The sequence below is a fragment of the Perognathus longimembris genome, chromosome 28 (genome assembly GCF_023159225.1).
Source record: "Perognathus longimembris pacificus isolate PPM17 chromosome 28, ASM2315922v1, whole genome shotgun sequence".
NCBI lineage: Eukaryota > Metazoa > Chordata > Mammalia > Rodentia > Heteromyidae > Perognathus > Perognathus longimembris.
In genome coordinates, this window is record NC_063188.1 from 10,250,368 (window position 1) to 10,274,624 (window position 24,257).

The window sequence follows — 24,257 nt, forward strand, 5'->3', positions numbered from 1 at the left end:
TTTATGTGGCTGTCTTTCAGTCTTTCTTTCCTTATGTCTTCCTTTCTGTCTTTCTCTCTTTTCTTTCTGGCTTTTTATCAGTCTTTATATCTGTGTCTTTTTGTGTGCCTCTCTGTCAGCCTTTCTGTCTGTTTCTTTGTCTGTGTTAGCTTCACTTTCTGTCTCTCTGCCCTCTCCATCCCTCCCTCTTTCTTTTTTTTCTTATTGTCAAAGTGATGTACAGAATGGTTACTATTTCATACGTTATGCCTTGGGTATATTTCTTGTACTGTTTGTTACCTTCTCCCTCATTCCCCCCTCCCCCTCCCCCTTTTCTTCTCCCCCCATGAATTGTTCAGTTGGTTTACACCAAATGGTTTTGCAAGTATTGCTTTTGGAGTCGTTTGTCTTTTTATCCCCTTCCCTCTTTCTTTCCTTTCCTCTTCCTTCCTTCCTTCCTTCTTTCCTTCCTCCCCCTCCATCCCTTCCTCCCCCCCTTCCTTCCTGTGTGTCAATCTTTGTCTCCTATGTTTCTGTGTTTCATCTGGTCTGTTGTTCTCTTTTTCTATCTTTGTCTTCTGTTTCTCTGTCTTTCTATCTCTCTGTCTTTCTGTCCATTTTTGCGCCTTCTAGTTTTTCTTTCTACCTATCTTTCTTACATTTACCAGGAATTCTTTCTTTTCTTTCCTTCTTTCTACTTTTCTTTGTCCTCATGTATCTCAAACTTACCTGCAAAATAGAGGTGATCACAGGATCTTGTTCCTGCAACAATTTTGAGGATGAAATGAGGTACAAGATATAGTTTTATAGGCACCGTGCTATAGCATAGTTACCGATATGTGACTAAATTGCATACTTGAAAAGATTTGATTTTAGTTAAGAATGTGGGCAGTACTCAATGAAACAAGTGGCTCTCAAAAGTTATGTCTACATCCTATGATATTGGATCTTATGAATGTGACCTTATTTGTATAAAAGAGTCTCAGCAGGTTTAACTAAGGAGGATCTCAAGATGAACTCATATCGGATTATCTGGATGCTTCCTAAATCTGATGATAGATGTACTTTAAACAAAAGGAGACAGAAGACGTGAGAAGGGGATATGAAGAAGTTTGCAGAGATTGGAGTGAACAATCTATACAATGACTGCCCAAAGTTTTGCTGCTTCTTTGTTACAGCAGCTCTAGGAAATGAATACAGACTCTAGATGGTTAACTAAGGGATTAGTTGTGGTGACGGTATTTTCTATGTAGCTTGATACAGCACCTCCAGGCTATCCCCAGGTCACCGCTTTGCCAGACTGATAATTGGTATATGGCAAAGAACTTCCAATAGCCCTAGAAGAAAAAGCATCAAAGTTATTTCAGGTAGAGAAATATTTCCCCAAAGGAAAGAACTGTCTCCTGCTTGATTCAGGACCATATCTCTTTTAGTATCCTAAGGGACGACAAATAATCTACAGGGTTAGCCATAAGTAGACACTTGGGAAAATGAGGCTAGATACACTAACCTGTGTCAAGAGGAGGCAGGAAGAAATAGATTCTATATGAAACAAGAAAAGATCAATTTACTCTCTTGGCTATGTTGCTATTTCATTGCTTTTGAAAATTAAATTCCACTTAGGGAAAGGAAAAGAAACTCCAACTTATTGATTGCCAAGTCTTTGCAGGTGCTTACCAAACAATTTTGCATTTGATTATCATAACTATTCCAAGAGGAAGACAAGTGCTATTGTTACTCTCAATTTTACTAATTACTTAACAAAGTCTCATAGTGAGTGATGAAAGTGGATTTTAAACTCACCTCTGAAGAGGTAAAAGGAACACACAAGTACATATGTGCATTTATCTAGAGAGATGTAATTTTCATCAGAATCCCCAGGGGTGTTATGACATTAGAAGCTGAAGATATTTTTGTTATTGTTTAAGACAGGGTCATTCTACCTTTCCTGGGCAGGCCTCAAACTTTTTGTCATCTGGCCTCAGTCTAATGAGTGTTGGGAATGCCAAAATGCAGTTTCATGCTTAGGTAGACACTTGAAGAATCCTTGCTGTGGTCTCCTATTATTGTTTTCTGGGTCTGCTCTGAGTTGTCACATTCCTGAGCTAAACTTCCTTGAAATTTTTTTCTCATAGATAATCAAATTGGGTAAAATGCCTCTAATCCCAGCCTATTATAGGTGGATATCAACTCTATGGTTTCTTAATACTTATTCCTCCTGAACTACATTATGAACAACTCAATCACAGGGACTATATCCGTGTCTGGGGCTAGTGTTTAGACTTAAGCACAGGGCTATATGGGAGGAACTAAAACATATTGAATAGATGGATGGACAAGTGGAGGGATGTAAAAGAGAAAGGAAGGATGTAAGGAAGGATACCTGGGTGGATGGCAGGATGATTGATGGTAGGAAGGCCATTCCAAGTTCAATAGGCTTAAGATTCTTTCATTAGTTGATGCTTGGGAGATATTAATAAAAAGAATAATGCCATAATAAAGTTATAGCACTTCTGCTGGTGGTACCACTGTATAGCAAGTACTATGTGCTGATTCTGCCACCATCCAAAGATTATGTCTGAAGTTTGATTTTAAGGCCTACTGAGGGCATGCTATGAGCCCTGAGTGGCTAGAGGAAGACTATTTTCTTTGAGGAGCACTCTTTATTTAACTTCCATCCCTCATTTCTACAATCCCTTAATGAAAGAGGCTGTTTAGTTCACAGAGTACATTACACTTGAGGAAAACAGAAAAAGAATGTTTGCAAGCAGCTATATAGCTGTATAAAGAACATCTATCTATCAGCCCGGATGTCTATATCTGAACCTTCCCTAAGGTATTTTGTGACCCGGTGCTAACTCCTTCTTCCTTGTGGTAATCGGTCTTCTTTATTAAATGTGTAAGAGAATTGGGCCAGATGATCTCTAAGCATCGCTGGAGTTTTTGAAACATCATGAAACTGTCAGAACATTAGTAAGGCACAGTGGTCAGATGAGCACACCACTAAGTAGATTCCTTTACTGGATTCTTGGGCTGCACAGGATATGGCAACTGAACCCTAACAAAATCAGAGGGAACAGGCTATCAGTTACTCTAAGGGATGAGGAGAAGAAGAGGGATAGGATGGTTTGCTGCCATCTTTAGGCTTCCAGGCTAGAATGCTGATGAGCAAAAGGAGACCTTGAGGAAAATGTCAGTGCTTTTTATCTTGACTTGGAGAGTAATATCCTTTTACAGGCTCTATCATAAGCTTTGTAAGATTCTAAGTATTTCTAGGTATATTATTTTAGATGCATTTTTTTTCAAACAAGAAAACCAAAGGCCAAAGACATCAAGTGACTGTCCCCCTCTAGACCGACAGCTTTTCAGTTTCTTATTTTCACACTCTCACGCCCCTTGTAATCAGGAGAGCCAGACTGTTATGGTGGTATGGGAATCCTTCCGTGATATATCTTGTTACAGGACCACTGTTATATGGGGCTAGTTATTCCAACTTTTGTAATAACTGAAATTGATAGAAAGGTTGGTACCATGGTTGTTTGACAACAGAACAAGGCAAGTAACGAACAATAAATGAATAAAAGAAGCATTTACTCACGCTACCACAAAGGTGATTTTCTTCTCTCCATTACTTGAAGCGCCAGAGGCACTTATATTTTGGCTAAGCCAGCCAAGGACCGTTTTTCTCATCAGTTTTGTTAAAAATTCTGTTTATGTCTCAAGCACCAATCCTCCAGGCCATTCCTGTAGCTTTGAGAAGTCCCCTTATCTCCACCAACAGTTGTCTCTTTCCAAATCCAGTGCTGTTTCCAGTCTTCTGGACTTGGCTTATTCCCCTGAAGGTTTTCGACTGCACTTTTTTCTAGTTTCATCTTCCAGTGCAGTGGCCTTCTATTGTTTCTGTCCACTTGGTATCCACCTCCCTGTCTTCTGATGGTACAGACTTTTCATTGAGGAATTATTTGGCCATTATGATACGTACATGGTTTCAATGGAATATGATCTGGGTCTGGCAAGTGATGGTTTGGGGGTGGAAATATGACTCAAGCTAGCTACTAGAGGCTCATGCCTGTAATCCTAGCTACTCAGGAGGCTGAGATCTGAGGATGCATCTTGAAGCCAGCCTGGGCAGAAAAGACCATGAGAGTCTTATCTCTAACTATCTAAAAAAGTCATTAGTGGAGTTGTGGTTCATAGTGGAGTACTAACTTTGAGCAAAATAAAGGGACAGTGTCCAAGGCCTGAGTTCAGGCTCCAGTACAGACAGAGAGCTAGACAGACAGACAGACAGACAGACAGACACACACACACACACACACACACACACACACACACACACACACAATTTCAAAATTTTGTATGGGATTATGTGAAAGGAGTACTCCTTATAATAGATATTTTTTTTACATTATTAGATGTAAGATTAGCCTATCAGGGAAAGACTGTTCAAGTGTTTTCCATTTGCACAAGTCTTAACACATGCAACTAAAAGACTTTTATGCTGTTTTTAACCTTACCTTTTAAGCTGGAAATCTATTGGCCTCTTTGTAAGAATACCCTAAACTAAGGCAGAGCTATTTTCAGGACATAAACTCTAAAGGTACCCTCCTCTTTTCTATGCTTTTACCTTTGTCTATGTCTCTGGAACTCCATCCCCCCTCCCACCACCACCACCAAATCTGCTTTCTTCTTTGGCTTCTGTCATCCCCTAACCTTCCCTCTCCATCTCTAGGATTGCCAATTCTGTTGCTGATCCCAGACTTCTGGAACAAAGGTCCACTGCTTCCCTTGCCAATTTCATTTTCTCAGATGACAATCTCTGTGCCTATTGAAGGCACTTTGCTTGATTAAATTATTTTTAACTAAGGCTCATAGGGCTTCTAGAAGGCTAGACTTCACGATTTACTATACTTGGCACATTGAAAGGCTTTTTATATATAATAAAATATATGAAATAAGAAAATAGTGTCCAGTCAGCTTTGCATAAGAACTTTAGATAGTGTATAGTGAGGTTTTGGAAGGAGCTACTATTTTCTGTGTTTAAATTACAATGAGTAATACCATTTTATAACTTGTACTAAGGGCTTGATGTGTCCTTTTTCAGTAACAAGATGTGGTCTAGGTGCTAGAGGGGCTGATAAAGAAAGGAAGAGATGGATAAAAAAGAAATTGTCCCAAAGGTACTCAGATTAAACCACTTGTTGGGGTTGGAGGCATGGCTCAGTTTGTAGAGCATCAGCTACTGACTGAAAGAAAGTGTCAGATAATGTGTTCAAGTCCCAGTCCCAGAAAAAAAGAAATAATCTGTTTGTTGAGAGGTTTGGACATGTTACTTATCTTCCTTGACTTTGACTTGCATGGGGGTCAATTATTTTATTCCTGGTGTTTATCACAATGCTCTTGTAAAGAACAAATGGGTTCATGATGGGAAAGCAATTCAAGAGAGTCTTCAATGGGAGTGGTAGTTGATTGTTGTTTGTCTTACTTTTCCCACAATGATCTGGGTCTCCTTATTTTTACTCTGTCTATGCTATCCTGTCTAGGGGCTGAATCAATGTCTGAAAAGGTACAGATAGGCTTCTGGAAAAGAAAACCACAGGGAATACATACATAGGATGTGGGCAGGAATCCATAATAAAGAATGGGCTATCATGACACCCCTGGTTGCTTATTGATTTGGCCTACAGTTGGTTTAGAATAAGGAGATGCTACTATACCCTTTCTCTCCTACTCAGCAAATATAATGCCAGACCAAAAGTTACCTTAAGGTCTTCTTCCTAAATACACTCGTCCATAATCCCATTTCTGCTCTGACTTGCTCTTGCCCAAATCCTAGTCATCTTTGATTGTCCCACTCCTTCACTACTATTTCCAAATAAGTCTCTAATTGCTTTGATCTATTTCCTAAATTCTGATACAATCTGTCCACTTCTCTCCATATCCAATTTATTCTCCTATGCTAGACCATAGTTGGCTTTCACCTGGTTGTCTGAAATGGTCAGCCAATTGGGTCCTTGCTTCTCTTCCTATCTCTGCAAGTCACATTCCACAATATTATTCAGAATTAAAAAATATAAATCTGAGCGTGTAAACCTTTTGTTTAGAAAACTGTACTGAACTTCCCATTACTTTTGGGATAATGGCCTCATTCCCTTCCGTGGTCCATGAGCCATGTGTAATCTGTTCTCAGTTTATCTCAAGCTGTGCTATCCATAGCTCTTAAATATTTCTAATCACATCAACCTTTTCTGAGCTTTATTTTCCAACTCCTTTGTTTCATTGAGAAGCTTTACGCTCAAAGTTCTCCTACCTTCCACCAATTTCCTTTACCTTCTGGTCTGAGTTCATATATCATTTTGTCTTAGAAGCCTTCTTTCTAGCCCTTCAGACTGATATTTTCTTCCTGATCACCACCTCGACATCCCTTATATCTCCTCCTCCTTTCTCAAAGCAGAATGAAATAAATGTGCCCTTAGCTGATACACACTACCCATTTTCCTTGTATTTCCCAAGGGTGGTGACCATGGTTTTGTTCACTGCTAAATCGTCAGGCTCTGGGCAGAGCCTAATATGAGTCTATAATTGAACAAGAGTATTCTGGTACATGTAAGCTTTATTAATCTACTAAGTCAGGTGACTTCCAAGCTCTCTGCTTGCTATATCCCGGTGACATCAAGAAACATCAAGACCACTGTGAACTAGATTCTCTGCCTCAAGCCTTCTGTCTGGCTCTGTCCTACTTCAAACCATATATTTCATTTCTATTCCTACAACTATCATTACTGGTCTATACTGTCTTCTATATTCTCCTCTTTTATGTCACTTCCATGACTGTGCTTATTTTATCTCATTTTCATAATAAGAATGCCACTTCCTGACATGTCACTGTGATTTTACCAATTCCTTAAGATATAGCTTAACTGATACCCTTGCATTCAATGTAATTCATGTAATGTTTTCCTTTCAACTAAGAGATTTTCCTCTTAAAGACATCCTCCTGCTTTTCAACTCCACTAGCCCTTTCTCAGTACTTCCATCAGGATACTCAGTACTTTCCACCTTGTATTATAATTGTCAATAAGCATGTCACCTGTACGACCAGCATATTTTCAGAGCACTAAGAGTGAAAGGCCTGATTCATAGCTCCATAGTTACCTTGTACAGTGCCTACTACATCGTAGAAGCACAACGAATGTGGAATGAAGCCCCCTTCCATCAATTTCCTTTTAGCCATTTCATCACCCACTCACCTGCCCACTCAGACATGCTGTGATAATTTTCTAGGGCTACCATTACAAAGTCACACAATCTAACTATTTTGAGTAGCAGAAATTGATTGGGTCACAGCTCTGGAAATTAGGTCTAAGATGAAGGTGATGGCAGCATTACTCCCTTCTGAGAGTTTTGTCAGGTCTCTTCAGTTTGTAGATGATTGTCTTCTCTTTAGGCTTCCTTAGATGAACTTTTCTCTATATGAGTCTGTGTCTGTGTCCAATTCCATATATCTATATCTATATCTATATCTATACACATACATACTAGTCAGACTGTATTAAAGATAACTACTCTAGTGACCTCACCTTAGTTAATGATATCTCTAAGAACATGTCTCCAAATATGCTGACATGGTGATTTACTGGAGCTTCAATGCAGAGGTGGAGAGGAATACAAAATAGAACCACAACACAGGCCAAATCAAGGTACAGAAAATATTACTCTTTACGACTTCAACCCTATCAACCCTATTTATATTTAATTCCAGTAAAGGGATTACTATGTAAGAGATATTGTACTGAGGACAGTAAAATGGAACAAATATGGATTTTTCTGATGATCTGGGGGTGGGATGACAGTTTAATAGTGCCTAGCATGTCTCCTGGTGCATAGGAGGCATCCTATCAATGTTTGAAGAATACAATCCTGAAAGAAAGCTCAAATGCCTCAGATGTGTGTGTGTGTATGTGTGTGTGTGTGTGTATGTGTGTGTGTCTGTCTGTCTGTCTGTCTGATGTCTGTGTGTGGTATACTAGGGCTTGAACTCAGGGCATGGATTCTGTCCCTTAGCTTTTTCACTTGTGGCTCTTGCTTAATGAGTTGAGCCACAGCTCCACTTCCAGATTTTTGTTGTTTATTCAGAGATAAGAGTCTCATGGAGTTTCCTTCCTTAGATCTGGCTCTGAACCCTGATCCTCAAATCTCAGTATCCCAAATGGCTAAGACTATAGGCATGAGCCACTAGCACTGGGCTCATCTCAGATTCTCAATTGCCGATTTTGTCACTTTTATGTCATGTTACATTGGGTGGTTTCTTATAGCTTCTCAGACTCAGTTTCCCTACCTCAGGGTCTCAGGGCTCTTTCAATGCAAACATCCCTCACCTGAACAGTCCCTGAAAATGACAGAAATGGTATCAGGACACATTAGTCAGGGCTGCTTGTGCCTTGCCTTGTCAATGCTCCAGCTAACCTTTTCTGAACCTGTAGCCACATGCTGAGGGTTTATGTTTCTTCACTTTGACTGCTGTAGTGCAGCACAAGTTGAGCTCATTACTAATGGCTGTCAGTGATGCTCTTTGGGGAATGTAAAGTCTGGAAATCTCTTGAGAGAAGGTTCTATGAATTCTTGTTTCAAAATAAATTCTCCTACTGTGTGGATTTTCAAGAACTTATAAAACAAGAGAAAAAAGAATGATGCAGTAACCTGTTCCCATGACCTAGCTGCAACAGTCATCAATTCAAAGGCTTTCTTATCTCATTTTGTATCCTTTACTCAATCCCTCCAATCTGGAACATCATATGATTGCACCTATAAACACCATTTCTAAATGGTAAGATTAACATAGGAGATATCTCATATTTAAAAATTCCTTCACGATTAAACAGTAGATCTTTTAAACTTTTCCGTGTTATCTTGTAGGTATGTTCTTACATTTGGAACACCTAGTTTAGGGCCTAAGGCAGGGGTTTACGCACTGTATCTATTTAATACATCTCTCAAATCTCTTTTAAGCAGTAAGATTTCCCATCCTGTTTTGTTTACTTAAGATTTGTTGAAGATATGGAGCCTAAAATTTACTTGCCTTAGAAATCCCTAGTGCTCATGAAGCAGCTGGAGAAGAACCCAGACTTGCTGTTAAATGAGTGGAGGAATGAATAAATGAATAAATGACCCTATCTTCTTCAATCTGGCACAGGGCTAAGGGGCTCAGTACTCTCAGCTACATTTGCTCATTATCCATCCTTGAAAGAATCTCTCTTCATTGATTCCCCCAGTCTCCTGGTCTGTAATGTAGAATTGCTAGTACCTGCCTTCTGCTCTAGTTCCTGGGGAGGTTGTGACAAAGGATGAGCTTTTAAAAATAAAACCTAAAACAGCTTTGAGCAATTGGTGCTATAAATACCATAGGAGCAATTCTATTATTAAATGTCCTTTGTTCCTAGAAGCTTCAGGCAGAATGATAAGGTTAAGAAGTAGAGCCCCCTTTCCTTTGTCCTTGCCACTGCTTACATGCAGATGGTGACTGGAACAGGCAGGGCCAGGAGCATGACCTGGGCTGGGGAGCCCTGGTCTCTGGAGGCCCAGGGATCCCTTTAGAGAAATCAGTCCACCTCTGGCAAGAGCAGGTCTATAATATTCTATTCCAGCCTGGCAAAAAATAGCAGGAGAACGTGAGGACTGAGACAACTGTTCCTTGCTTTGAAAGCGTCGGAAGGATGTGGCCACAGGTGGGGGTGAATGCCTGTCCCTAAGAACGAAGCTTGGAGGCGAGGAAGCTACTGGGCCTCATGATGGTGAGCTGAGATTTGGGCAGCACTCCTGACAATGCCTGTAGCCCAGCACCTGGTCAGAACACTGGTAACAATGGAGAACATTTTGCTTGGAGATTTTGCACATGTTTATGAGCCAATTAATTTTCATTCTGAACAAAGAGAACAGAGAAGCTCTGATGAGTAGCCAGGAATTACCACAGAGAAGCTAATAGCAGTTAGGTCAAGTTTCAGCCTTCCCTAGATTGGAGGGAAGCCAGCAGCCATGCTGTTTTGCTTTGGCCAGTAAATAAAAGGGGACCATCTATTTGAGACTTCTTTGACATATCCTGCACTGAGTATTTCCTCCTTCCCAGTTACACACACACACACACACACACACACACACACACACACACACACACACACACACACACAGTGGCACTCATTGAAGCAAGTATCAAGCATTTCTAGTTTATCACATGCCAGGCATATACCCAGGGTTTGCACCCTACAAATAACAAAAAATACAACAGAGCATACTAGTTTGCAAAATGAGCAAATCACTAGGAATTTTTTAGGTGAATTTCAAAGTAATGCGGACCTAGAAGTCCCCATATGTGAAGTGGGAAGTTTGAAAGTTTCAGCTTTTTCTAAGCTGTGTACCCAAAAGAGGAGCTTATTTTGGAAGTAGAATAAGTATGATTTTCCCCCTCATCAACTAAAAAGTGGTTGAACTGATTTAGCTTGAACTATAAAAAGACAAAACCAAATATACCCGGCAATAAGATGTCTGTACGAAATGGAATGGAAGCAACTTGAGGGGTAAAGCCATGAAAATGTAGTGCCTTGTACTCATGTTCTTCCAGCTTGCCTTTCAGATGCCCATTACAGTGCCTTGAGGCTGGATTTGGAGCATGAGATCATAAGTCACAGAGGCAAACCCAACTCAGAATGTAAGAGTCTATCAAAAAGGGTTATTATTACATGGCAGGTTGGATTAAAACCTCTTTGTACAACTACTTAACATAAAAATAAAATTTAAAAAATCTTTGTAGGAATAGGAAGTTTTAAAAATATTTTCATCATATTTTATATAAAAATATCAACCTAGTCAAAGTTTTCCATAGCTGATAAATTTAATCTTGTCTTGACCAATTGAAATGGGACCTGGTCTTGACTTGTTAACACAAACTTTGGAGACAGATAAACCTAGGTCCATACCCCAGATGGGCTTAATACTAAGCTTCAACTGCTTCTGTTATACTAAGATGAACTTATCACAGAAAGCTGTGATAAGGATTAATATGAAATATGTACAAAAGTTCCTGACTTATAATGAACGTCTCCAACAAGTGATTGTGACAGTACTACTAGTAGTAGCAGAATTGATAAAATTCAGAAAAATCTAGGGGTTTATCTTGTTTTCTCCACAAAATTATCCAAGTAAATGTTTCCTTTAAAAAAACAAAGAAAATGTATCATGCTAACAGTAAAAATCCATTTTATGTGGCTGTTAAGGACAGTTAATAGAAAGAGCAAAAGTTCCACAGAGCTGATCCATATTTATGGGTAACACACTCTATTCTAATTCCTGATTCTGTCATTCTGTTCTTTTCCATTCGTTTTATTTCTTTTCATTTTTAAATGCTAATGACAGCTCAAATGAATAGATTTCATTGCTATCTAATGGGCCATAGTCCATAGTTTGTAAACCACTGTCATAGATGAATCTGAGGAAGGCAATTAGCACTCTCAAGAGCCCAGCACTGCCTTCTTCTGAATTAACACCTTTGGCTAGGATATGAAGCCAAAAAAAAATCTTCTCCAAATTGCCTTCCCCATTAAAATTACCCCTTAGAATGATGAATTTCGGTTACAAAGTGAGTAGAATATAGTCTTCCTCATATTTTAATCCTTGGCCTGGATCCTGGATGATGACATTCTTTTCTAGACCCTTTTAGCAATTCTGGCCATGATCCTGGCTTGGCCAGCAGAAGTGTGTGTGTGTGTGTGTGTGTGTGTGTGTGTGTGTGTGTGTGTGTGTGTGTGTAGGAAAAAAGGACTGCCTGCTTCTTATCTGTTTCCACATAGAGTCCCTGTCCAAATTCTGCCAGAATAATGGGGGAATACTACTACCCTAGGTAGTTAACACTTTCTTTTCCAAAGGATTGTCTTCTTCTGGAGATGTCTGGGACAGTGAGAGAGGGCCAAAGCACCAGTAGTTGCTACCTCTTTGCCCTACCTCCCTGCTTTCCTCCCTTCGCCTTGACAGAGCCTTGGTCCAGTAAGATGATCTGACCACAGCTGGTCTCCTACACTTAGAACAAGTTGGAAGCAAGAGAACTTGGGGGAAGGAATTTGGTTTCACTAAAAATAGATGCAATATAGACCCTGTGACTTACCACTCCTCGCAACAGTCTGATATAAACTGAACAGGGTCCACTGGCCCCTGAAATCACTCTGAACTATTTGCCCTTCCTGCCTGGAGCAGGGGGGCTTTGGGAGTTGAGGGTGCTTTCGCTCAGATGCAAACTCTTTCAAATCTCAGAAACTCATGGTGGTGAAATGACTAAGAAGCTGCCTGGGCCTGGGAGTGCGTGATCGTTGGGACTAATAACAACAGGGCCCTTAAAGCTTTTGGTACATGGTGGGATCTTCCTTCCTCCTCACCACCAGGCCCACTGTGTCTCTACTTCTAAGGTAGGTGAAACCAGACTCACTGGGGGAAATGCTGCAGGAATTGGAACCCTCCTGGGTAACCCAGGCTGAGGAAGCTTTGGGTAGGGAGACAAATGTCAACATAGGACATGATGTAGAAGTAAAAGGACAAGCCTATGCTCCTAGGACATCAATTAAATCATAGTAATATATGAGATTTAAATCTTTCCACTATGCCTTCCCACTTAAAAGTGAGTTAGCTAGCAAAAAAGCCCCAAAAGTTTTTAATTTGACTCTTGTGATTTCTCTACCTAGATTGAGTTTGTTCTAGCTACTTGCTTTGTCTTTCTTGTCCCATTACTGTGTGAGTTTGAATTTGGCTAAGGACTTTAATTATTATGTATTTTTCCTGTGATGTGGCAATGAAGAGTGATGTAGAGCTGCCTAGAAAAGGATTTCAACAGTCCAGGCAGTCCCTGTGAAAGAGGGAATCCAGCCTAAGTATACGAAAGACGTGCTTGAATTATATTTCCTTCAAGAATCCTCTCTTGATTTCTGGCATATTTACAGTAAGAGGCCTTGAGAAAGGAGTTGGAATTGAAGGAAATTTTGGAGGATGAGGTTAGAAGACTACTGGGAGTAACGGAAGCAGGCTTGGCTGATGGAAGGTTCTTGTTCAGAGTTGGCTTTTAAGCATTGTGCTTCGTAAAGTATTATGTCAACATTCCAGCTTGCCAGACCATAATGTTTTCATGGAGCTGAAAGATGTTCTTCAGAGATAGGCTTTCTTTAAATGAGAAATGCCAATCTTAAAATATTGCATAGTTTGAAGAAACAAACATCGGTGTCATACTTTTTTGAAATATCAATTGGTCTGATCTTTGAACACTGTATCGCCTCCCTACATGTGTTCAAGGTGTCCAAATAACATAAATTAAAAGTCTTCAAGCTACAAAAAAAACCCACCATGAAAATGATTTGACCTAATCCAATCCTTATGTAGTGCCTCCATTTCCCTTGGAACCCTCCAAATGGCCGCATGGTACATTTTCCATTTTGAAGCCATGGCATCATATATGATCAGTATCACATTAGAGTAGTGCTTTCTTCTTTCCAATATCACTTTAAAGTTCACTCACTTTGCTAGGCAAAACTTGAACATTTTGGATTATTTTCCCATGTTGCATTAGTGTATCAGTCAATAATACCAGGTATTCAAAAGTGTCATCAAGTTTGATGGAAAATTGTCAGAGGTTTTGCATTTAACCTGGGTGTGCATTTTATTGCAACACTTTAGAGAAAGTGATTTCCTTTTCTTTTGCTGAACAAGGAGATTTACTGGAGGTTGCCTCTAAATAGCACACTTGCCTACTACTTTGAACAAATGACTCCAATAAGAAAATAGCCATGTGTAAACACTATGAATGCAGCATTAAAGTGGTGGTTTCCAAACTCCATTTCCTCAACCAGTGCTAGGCTACCTTCCCAAGAATCACCTGGAAAGGTTATTTAAAATACAAAATCTGAGCCTCATCTTTAAATTGTGATTCAGGAGGTTTGGGGTTCAAGTCTCAGAACCTGGACCTTCAGTAAGTGATCTTCTGAGACACCATTAGGATTCAGAAGTACTGGAAAAATCAAAGACCCTCCTAGTTTTGTTTGTTATCTCATATATCTTAATGGGTTTTTTTCCCTTTACTATAACACCCAGCCTGTATAAGTTGACACACCCCCAAACCTCCATCAGCTAGGTGGAACTCATCTTTCTAGCCTCATTGGTTACTATTCCTTTACTGTACCCCCCCCACACACACACACCAAGTGTACTTGAATTGGCCACTTTTTTGTGTGTTGGTACTTGAATTCAGAGCCTTGGCACTGTCCCTTAAACTTTTTGGCTCAAGGTTTATGTTTTACCACTTGAACTGAATCTCCAGTTCTGGCTTTTTGCTGGTTCATTGGAGATAAGTATGTCATAGACTTCCCTTCCTGGGCTGGCTTTGAACTATGATCCTTCTATCTCAGCCTCCTGAATGGCTAGGATTATACATGTGAGTCACCGGCTCCTAGCATTCAACAATTGTCACAAACTCAACTCTCTGAGTGCTTATGGTTTATAAGAATAATGTGGGATGGCTTTGTGAAAATATCAACTACTGGTCTCTTTTCTGGAGATTCAATCCCACCCGCCCTCTTTTCTTATCTGTATGTGTTAATTGTAGAAAGGAATTTACTTGTATTTTGATAATATCCACCCCTTGGTATACTTTCTAATTCAATAGGCCTGGAGTTCTTATGTACCTCAAAATATCTAATATGGTCCACATGCTCCAAACTTTCACATCTGGCTCACATGCCATCTCTTTACAAAATCATTTCTGGAATGTTCTGTATTCCAACTCTCCTAATATTTTGTTTGTAGCTCTATAATTTAACACTTCACTTTCTACCTCCTGTTTGAGTTTTCCATATATGTTATAATTTCTTGCAATAAGAAAATATTCCTTGAGTACGTAATATAAAAGTTATGTCTATAATGGCCACGGTTAAGTTTACATCTCTTTGCTGTGAATGGGAAGGAGGTCAGAACTTGACACATAATAGAGCTATGGGTAGAAAATGGGTCTCCTTTCTCTGTCTGCATCACAAATCTTATATATCTCTGTGAGAGTGGAGTCTTAGAAGCATTCTATGGCTGGGAAATCTAAGAGCACAGGGATGACTGCATTCGGGGGAGTCTCTTGGCTTAGGTAGGGTGGGAAACACCTGCTATTTCTAAATACAGTAGCTCCACCACACAGGAGGGATAAGCACAGTACTGAGGGGTATAGATTTGCAGAGACAGAGTGATGAAGATGGGGTGTACTTCATTTGAGACACATTTCCTTTCCTTTGCCACATCCAGAGCAAGCCACTGTCTCTACTGTGGAAATTGTCTGTTGTTCAAATGCGGCTGCTCTGTCATTATGTCATTATTTTCAGTTTACATAAGTAATATAAATGTAACGATAAAATATACATTTTCCTAATTTCCATTCTTATAGAATTACACTAAACACATATAGTGTATCATATGTGCATATATGTACATGCTTATCTTTATTATTTGTGGATTATTTTATAGAAGTGATGTTAAGCCACTCACAATTTTCTCTATCTTATTCTTCTTTTGTTGTTGTTGTTGTTGTTGGTGGTGGTGGTGGTGGGGTGTGTGTGTGTGTGTGTGTGTGTGTGTGTGTGTGTGTGTGTGTGTGTGTGTTGGTCTTGGAGTTTGAACTCAGGGCCTGAGTGCTAGTAGCTGAGTTGAAGAGTGTATAAGTACCGTTTTTAATTTCTTTCAGTGTTGCCATGTTGCTTTCTAAAAAGCATACAGCACAAATTCACAACTCCACCAGCAATATATACACATAGATACACATAGGCTTTGTTCTGCAGTCCTATGATGTTGATCTTATAACTTTTTGGTATGTGTCAATCTTGTGAATAAAGTAGATAATTTGTTGTCACTTAAACTTAAATTTCTTTGGTTTCTTATCATTCTGAGTTCTTTTGGGAAAAAAAAAACTTTATCCATATACACTTGATTCTCCAGATAGTACTTCTTCATATTTTTTTGCTTGTTTTGAAGATGTTATTTTTTCGATCCACTTTTAAGAGATCTTTGTATGTTAGTACTGTAGCCTGTCATCTGTTTTCTGGATGTCGCTATGTTTCTGTGTTTTGGTTAGTCTACTGGAATTATTGTGCTTTGTACAGAAAATTTGAAACATAGTCTATTGCCAAATCACTTTCATTACTTCTGGGTTTGAAGCATTGTTTAAGAGAATCTCCCAGCTCCAAGATTGTGCATATAATTCCCTGGTCTTTTCTGTATCACTTTTCCTATTTTTATGCTGCAATATATCTTTGCTTGAAAATTCTATTTCTCCTAGTTGTCAAATAGAGGCCTAATTCTTTTATAAATTAATTACCAGTAGTATCTACCTGCTCATTTACAAGTATCTTTTGCCCACTGAAGTGAAATGACACCTTTTCGGTATATAGGATTTAATTCTGAATTATCCTTTTTCTTCTTTTAATCTAATTATTATTCCTATGTGACTAACATATTTCAATTTCATTACAATGACTATAGAGTATATGCACATATCTGGACAAGGTTTCTCTATCTCTCCTTCCTTTTCCATCTCTTTTACTTTCTGGGGTTATTCTCAGGCATTTGGCCCTTTATATATTTCTTTATTGTCAAAGTGTGACACAGAGGGGTTACAGATTCATATGAAAGGCAGTGAGTACATTTCTTGTTCTACTTGTTACCACCTCCCTCATTTCCTCCCCTCCCCCCTCATACTTATTTTTTGATTTTTTTTGGAGATAGGGTCTTACTATGTAGTCCAGTCTGACCTTGAACTCAGTGCTGGGATTACAGGCAAGCTCCAATATGAATGGCATTTAGGACATTTATTCTTACATATGAGTGTTGCAAGTATGTTATACAAATCCTCTGTTTTCTACTGAAAAGCACATTGGGAATTTAAATTGGAATTTATAAACATAATATTGACACTGGGAGAATTGAAGTTTTATGATATCATATCTTGTGATTCATTTATTCCTTTTTCAGGCTTTATTTCATGTGCTTCATAATGGTATTGCATTTTCCTTCATATTGCTCCTGTTAAATTTACTCCTTTGTATTATACGAGTTATTTCAATATTATGAATATTTTTTCCAATTTCATTTCTCGGTGTTTATTGTCAAGTAGAGAAACACTGTTTATTGTATATAGTATACTTACATACCTTCACTAGACTAAGTTTTCTGAATAAGTCAAAGATTTTACTACAGCATTTGATTTCTAGCTGTAGAAATATAATATTACCAGACAAGGCACTAGATACCTTTTCTGATGTTTATTTTGGGGTCTTTTTTATTAGTTAAAACCTCCAAGGAAATGTTGTTGAAGTATTACAAGGCTGAGGTATTCTGGTCTAGTTCTGAATTTTATTTGAACAAGTCAGTGGCTTGCCATTTGGGATTATATTTGGCATCTGTTTTTTATAAACAGTGGACTATTTTAAGATTTCCTTTTAATCCTATTTTAACTTAGAAATGTATGAAGAACATAGCTGAATTATTTCAAATTACTTTTAAGCCTTTATTAATATAATCATTCATATGATTTTCCTCCTTAATTTATTGACGTAAAAATTACACAGAAAGATTTGCTCATACTGAATCTCCTTTCCATTTCCAAATTTAATCCTTTATGTGGATTGGTAATTTCTGTGGAACAATCCAGGTAAAATCTTAGCAACAATCATTAGTAAATTGTGGACCTTAGGGTTAGCTTGTATATAGCTCATCTAATCTGGGCTCAGCTATACTAACTGTCAATATGTAGGGGCTTTAGGTTCCTTTGCTTTAGGTGATGCTGATTGGCATCACTCTGTCCCAATTAACTCTCATCCTCCTACAAGGGCAAGTATAAAGCAATCTAGTTTCAAGTTGACAGAAGAGACACTAGAAGGAAGAAGGAAATGCATAAGGCCTCTCAAGGCATCATTTTGGATCATTTGAATAATCCTCAAATTAAGGGAAAGTGAAATGTATACCATAAAATTATTCTTGTCTATGTGCCTGTGGCACATGCTTGTATCCTAGCTTACAAAGAGGCTGACATCTGGAGGGGCAAGGTTTGAAGCCAGCCCAGAAAGACAAGTCCTTAAGAGTCTATCTCCAAAATCTCAAATAAGCAACACAAAGCCCAGCTGGAAAAATGGTTTGAGTGGTAGAAGAACATCTCTGAGCAAGCAAACCCTAAATTTAAACTCTAGTACACGCTGTGCACTAGTGATTCATGATGATAGTCCTAGCAACTCAGGAAGCTGAGATTTGAGGATTCAAATCTGGCCAGGGCACGAAAGTTGAGTCTCTTATCTTCAATTAATCAGGAAGAAAAAGCAGTAGGGGAGCTGTAACTCAAGTGGTAGAGTGCCATCTTTGAGTGAGAAAGCTAAAGGATAATGCCTATGTTCTGAGTTAAAAATATAACAATAATAAATAAGCCTTAGTAAAGGCAAAAATATCCTATAGACAGGGAGGTATAAAATCTAGGGATTAATAGTATTATCTACTACATCCCAATGGTTATAATTTTACTTTATTGGATTATATTGTGAATGTTTTATTCAAAATATCACCAATTATATCTAAAATGAGTGACAATAGATTTTTCTAAATGTGTAGCTTGTTTGAAGGTTTGAAATTCAATTTAGATGGAACTAATAAAAATGATTGCAAGACTTGCCTTTTTTAAGGCCTGAAAGAGTTTAAATGACATTGAAATATTTGGTTTTTAAAACTATTTACACTTGAATTAAAACCAGCAAATCTTTCCACTGTGCTGACTTGCTCAGTAGTAAATATTTATTCATTATTTTATTCTCATTTTTGTAACCTTCCTATTCATTTTTTTCACTTCTTGGTTAACTTGGATTTGAAAAAATTAAAAAAAAAACATCCTTTTTATTCTTTGGTTTTTTTTCATTGGGGCTTCCATGGAACTCAGTATTATTTGAAATTTCTTAAATATTTTCTTTATCTGTGGTTATGCCTCCTTTTGGGTTTCCAGTCTTTGGAAATGTTTGTTTTCTTTTTCCTTAATTGGAATTGTGAAAAGGTTCTCTGTGTCATTGTTTTTTTTTTTCTTAAAAGAACAATTTTTATTTATTTTACTAATTCAAGGAGGATTTTAATGAATATTAATTCTCCTAGTTCTCTTTAGTTTGATTTGTGATTCTTTTCCAAATATCTTAAGATGAACACTAAATTTATTTATTTTTATATCTTTGTTCATTAGTTCTAAAGACACGTAAGGACCTAAATTTGGTACTGAAGTTGTAGTTTAATGTGTTAGTGCTTGCCTAACAAAGATTAATTCTCAGGATTATAAAGAGAATGATATATTTTCCAAGTATGATACTGCCATATTTACTTCAGAATAATATATTTTATTTTTAAATTTTATTTTATTGTAAAGGTAATGTACAGAGGGTTACAGGTACATAAGTAAGATAATGAGTACATTTCTTATTGAACAGTATTACCCCTCTCTCATTATCTACCACTTCCCATCTCCCCAACTCTCCTTCCCTCCAAGTTGCAAACTTCATTTCCAACATAGTGTCTAGTGATCATCACTGTTGCATTGGTTCATCCTTTGTCCCACTGGTTCTGTGATTCTCCTTTCCTTTCCCAAATCAGATAAACTTACACAGAAGGCAAAGGGTACCCAAATCAGAAACAGTGGCCCTGAGGAATAAACTAGAGGAGAAGAAAAAAGAAAGATAAAAGAAATAACTGCACACAATATACTAAAAATGAAAAAAAGAAAAGAAAACCTCCTGTTTCCATATTGTGAAGAATATATTCTTTTTAAAATGATCTCTAGTTTGTAATTGTACTTTGACACAATGGTGTTCTTTAAGTATATTTCCTCTCTCCTTTTATCTCTCTCTTGATGGTAATAGATTTTAAACTCAGGGCATTGCACTTGCTGGGTTCATAGAAAATATATTTCTTAACTTTCAAATAGTGAGTTTTGAATAATTTAAATTATTTATTTAAATTGTCTAGCTGTTATACTCAGAAAAGCTCTTTCCCTTTTTGCTTTTATTGGCTTTTTATTGATATCACATACAAATGCACCTATAATTACTTAATGAATATATAACTAATATTTAAAAGCTTCTTTCTTTTACTGTTTTTAAAGCTACAATATCCCGCTAGGTACTGGATGTTCATACCCAGACACCTATAATCCTAGTTACCCAGGAGATTGTGATATGGGAATTACAGTCTGAAACCAGTGTAGGCAGTCAAATCCATGAGACACTTATCTTCAATTAACCAGTAAAAAAGCTAGAAATGGAGGTGTGGATCAGGTGGTAGATTACTAGCCTTATGTGAAAACCTAAACACATTTACCAGGCCATTCCTTCTGATTCATCCAATTCATCAATTTCGTCTTCAATTTAGTACTAGATTTCCGACTTGGAAAATCACATGTTTATAATTCCAGAAAGTCTGTTTCATGAGTACATTTTTAAAGTTTTTTATATGTGTATATGAAATATTGTTAAAGTACTGTTACTGATCATCCTTGGTGGTAAGCTCCCTTTAGAGAAGTTCTTTGAATCAACCAAAAACCAACTGCCATAACTGCCACTTCCATCCAGGAAAGGGCAGGACACTTCAGCCCCAAAGGAACCTATGATTGGTTCAAACAGAATCTAGAAAGTCTGTTTTTATGCTTCCCTTGAAACTCCATATATTTGTATATGGTGTTTTTCTTTCTTTTTCATATGTGTGCTAGCACTGGGGTTTGAGCCACACCTCTACTTCCAGCTTTTTATAATTGATTGGAAACAAGTCTCATTGTCTTTTCTGCCTGGACTGCATTCAAACCACAATCCTCAGATCTCAGTCTCCTGAGTATCTAGGATTAAAGCTGTAAGCCACCATAATTTAGCTATTGATTTGATTTTCGAGTGATCAGTCATTTGTCTGTTCTACCCAGCAATTTATTACTTTAGGTTCATATTGTTTAAGTAGTCCTCAGGTTACAGGTTATTGAACCTATAGAGACGGTTACACAATACTTCTTTTATTTTTTATTTTTTTATTATTTTTTCAAATTTTTATTATCAAACTGATGTACAGAGAGATTACAGTTTCATACATTAGGCATTGGATACATTTCTTGTACTGTTTGTTACCTTGTCACAATACTTTCTTATTATCCTATTGGAGTTGCTTCATGGTGAAGGGAAATCTATTCAGGAGCTAGTACACTAAGGTCCTTGCATGGTAGGAATCTTTTTTTTTTTTTTTTTTTTTTTTTTTTTGGCCAGTCCTGGGGCTTGGACCCAGGGCCTGAGCACTGTCCCTGGCTTCTTTTTGCTCAAGGCTAGCACTCTGCCACTTGAGCCACAGCGCCCCTTCTGGCCATTTTCTGTATATGTGGTGCTGGGGAATCGAACCCAGGGCCTCATGTATATGAGGCAGGCACTCTTGCCACTAGGCCATATCCCCAGCCCCATCATGGTAGGAATCTTAGTGTGTGAGGAAAGCTGTCTTTTTTAAGGCCTCTCTGTACATCCTGTTTGTTTAATTTGTTAAGTCTTGACTTCTTGAATATCTGGGAGATCAGGAAAGTCAGGTTATAACATTTTGGGATTTTTCTGCTCTCTTGTTTGCCTTTATAATTCTGGATCCAAGATTTGTTCACGTTTTAAGTGAGGAAAGAATGACAACACTTGATTCTCTTAAGAAGCACAACAACCAGACCTCACTCACCCCAAATTCTTCATAGACCTTACTATCTATTTTGCTAGAGAAAGTTTTGGACAGGTACCTGCAGTTGTCAAGATACAGTTGTAAAAGTAGAGCCATTGGTATGTTATGACACTAAAGGATTTTAAACAATTTTGAAACTGCACTTCTATAAAGTAGGAGGAGCTAAGAGAATCAAGGTCTAGAAAGTTTATAATGACTTAAACGTGATGTAGTAAAGGAAACAAGGAAATCAAAAGTCATAGGAATTCTGCAAAGTCACAAGCTCTGTCTACTGAGAAGTGGTGAGAGATCTGTTACAATCCCCCTACCTGTGAGTCTTGAGTTTCTCTCAATGACAAGCAGAAACCTGTAATCAGACAGGGAAGGGATTCCTGGGAAGCTTTGTCTCCAGACTTGAACAGAAGTTGCAGGAGTGGCTAAGTTGACAGTGGTGTAATAGGTACAGTCATTTGGATCATGTGTTGAGCACACATGTGTGTCAGCAAATGAACAAGGAATAACAGTGGAAGTTTATGGATGTGGCTAAGGAAGCATCTGTAGAGGACTCTTCTGTCCTTATTCACAGTGTCAGCGTTGTGTTGGCTGGAAGCCTTTGGTTCGGATCTTAGCAATATCCTGTTCACTAACACAAAAGCCAGAGCATTGCTCTGCTTACAGACTCTTCTTGAATTCTCTAAACCGTACCAATCAGAGCCTTCCTTAAAATATCAGTGCAGGGTTTTTTTTTCTAGCCAAAAAAATCTCAGTTCAAACTCTGCTGCTTTTGTTCAATAACTGTGCGAATCTGAACAGGTAAATTGCCCTTTCTTAGCTCTTTTCACTATTTGTATATCAAGATTGACAATAGCTAACATTTCTAACAGTTACAGGTATTAAACAACATTTTATATAAAGCACCATAAATTGTGTCCTTGGATTTTAGTCATTAGTCTTGCTGCCTTGACAATGAGTCCAGCACACTCCTTCAACCAGGTACTACATGTTGTTGCTTCTTTCCTTTCACAGCCAGTGTAGCACCTTGGCATAGATGGTAGCTTGCTACCCTAGCAGCAGTGAAGCAAATCCCCCATCACTAGCTGAGATACTTGCTCCAAAAACCAGACAGAAGTAATTCCTTATGTAATAAATGTAGTAGAATAAGTATAGGTAACTATCTACTAAGAAACATGTCACACTTTAAGTGTTAGCGAAGGAGTAAAAGCATAAAAAAGGAAATAGAAATTGCACAGGGAGAAGTGGAATGGGGAAGAATATTTTTTACATGGCAGAAGGGGGAAACTGAGTACAGAAGTGGGGGGGCTGGGAATATGGCCTAGTGGCAAGAGTGCTTGCCTCGTATATATGAAGCCCTGGGTTCGATTCCCCAGCACCACATATACAAAAAATGGCCAGACGTGGCGCTGTTGGTCAAGTGGCAGAGTGCTAGCCTTGAGCAAAAAGAAGCCAGGGACAGTGCTCAGGCCCTGAGTCCAAGGCCCAGGACTGGCAAAAATAAAAAATTAACAGGGGGCTGGGGATATGGCCTAGTGGCAAGAGTGCTTGCCTCCTATACATGAGGCCCTGGGTTCAATTCCCCAGCACCACATATACAGAAAATGGCCAGAAGTGGCGCTGTGGCTCAAGTGGCAGAGTGCTAGCCTTGAGCAAAAAGAAGCCAGGGACAGTGCTCAGGCCCTGGGTCCAAGCCCCAGGACTGGCCAAAAAAAGAAAAAAAAAAAGAAGTAGGTAGGTAGGTCCCTTAAAGAAGATCCAAAGCAGCCAGATATGACAAGTATTATTATGACAGTGCGATGGATAAAGTTGCTTGATCGTGTGTCAAGCAAATATCCATTCAGTGCCAGGTAAAATACCACTGTTATTTGGATATGTGTCCCCGAAAGACCTGTGTGTTAAAGGCTTGATCACAGCCTGTGGCGCTTCTGGGAGTTGAGGGCACCTTTACAAGGTGGGACCTAATGGGCGTAAGTTAGGTCACTAAGGCCATACCTTCAAAGAAGATATTAGTTCCCCAGGATTTTCTCATTCTCTTCCACTTCCTAGTCACTATGAAGCAAACAGTTTTCTCACTTTCTCCTATCCATGATTACTGTCTTGTCACATGCCTAAAAGCAATGGATCAAGCAAGCATGGACTCCACAATTTCTACCTAAAACAATCTTTTTCTCTTTATAAAGTAATTAATTCAGATATTTTGTTATAGTTATTGAAAGGTGAGTAACACACACACCAAGTATGTTACAAATGGTTTCAATATTATCTAGTCATCAAAACTCTATATCTTAGTCATTTCTACATCATATTTTCTTCAATTTAAAGAGCTATGTAAGGTATAAATTGAGTATCAAGACTATGTTTTAGGCATAAATCTAAGTCCCAATCTTTGATACTACCAAAAGATAGATAGATAAAGAGAGAGAGAGAGAGAGAGAGAGAGAGAGAGAGAGAGAGAGAGAGAGAGAGAGAGAGAGAGAGAGATAACAGGGCAGACAGAGTCAGAGACACCTAAAATG

General features: G+C 38.3%; 1 protein-coding gene across 1 annotated transcript in view; it reads left to right on the forward strand.

Annotated features, from left to right (window-relative positions):
* Positions 1-12,156: 12,156 nt before the first annotated feature.
* The window catches only part of Fgf13 (fibroblast growth factor 13), a 471,678-nt gene continuing 459,577 nt past the window's right edge, over positions 12,157-24,257 (forward strand). Inside the window, exon 1 of the mRNA XM_048335843.1 lies at positions 12,157-12,428. The gene's annotated coding sequence lies outside the window, so the exon portion shown is untranslated. The remainder of the gene's footprint in view (positions 12,429-24,257) is intronic.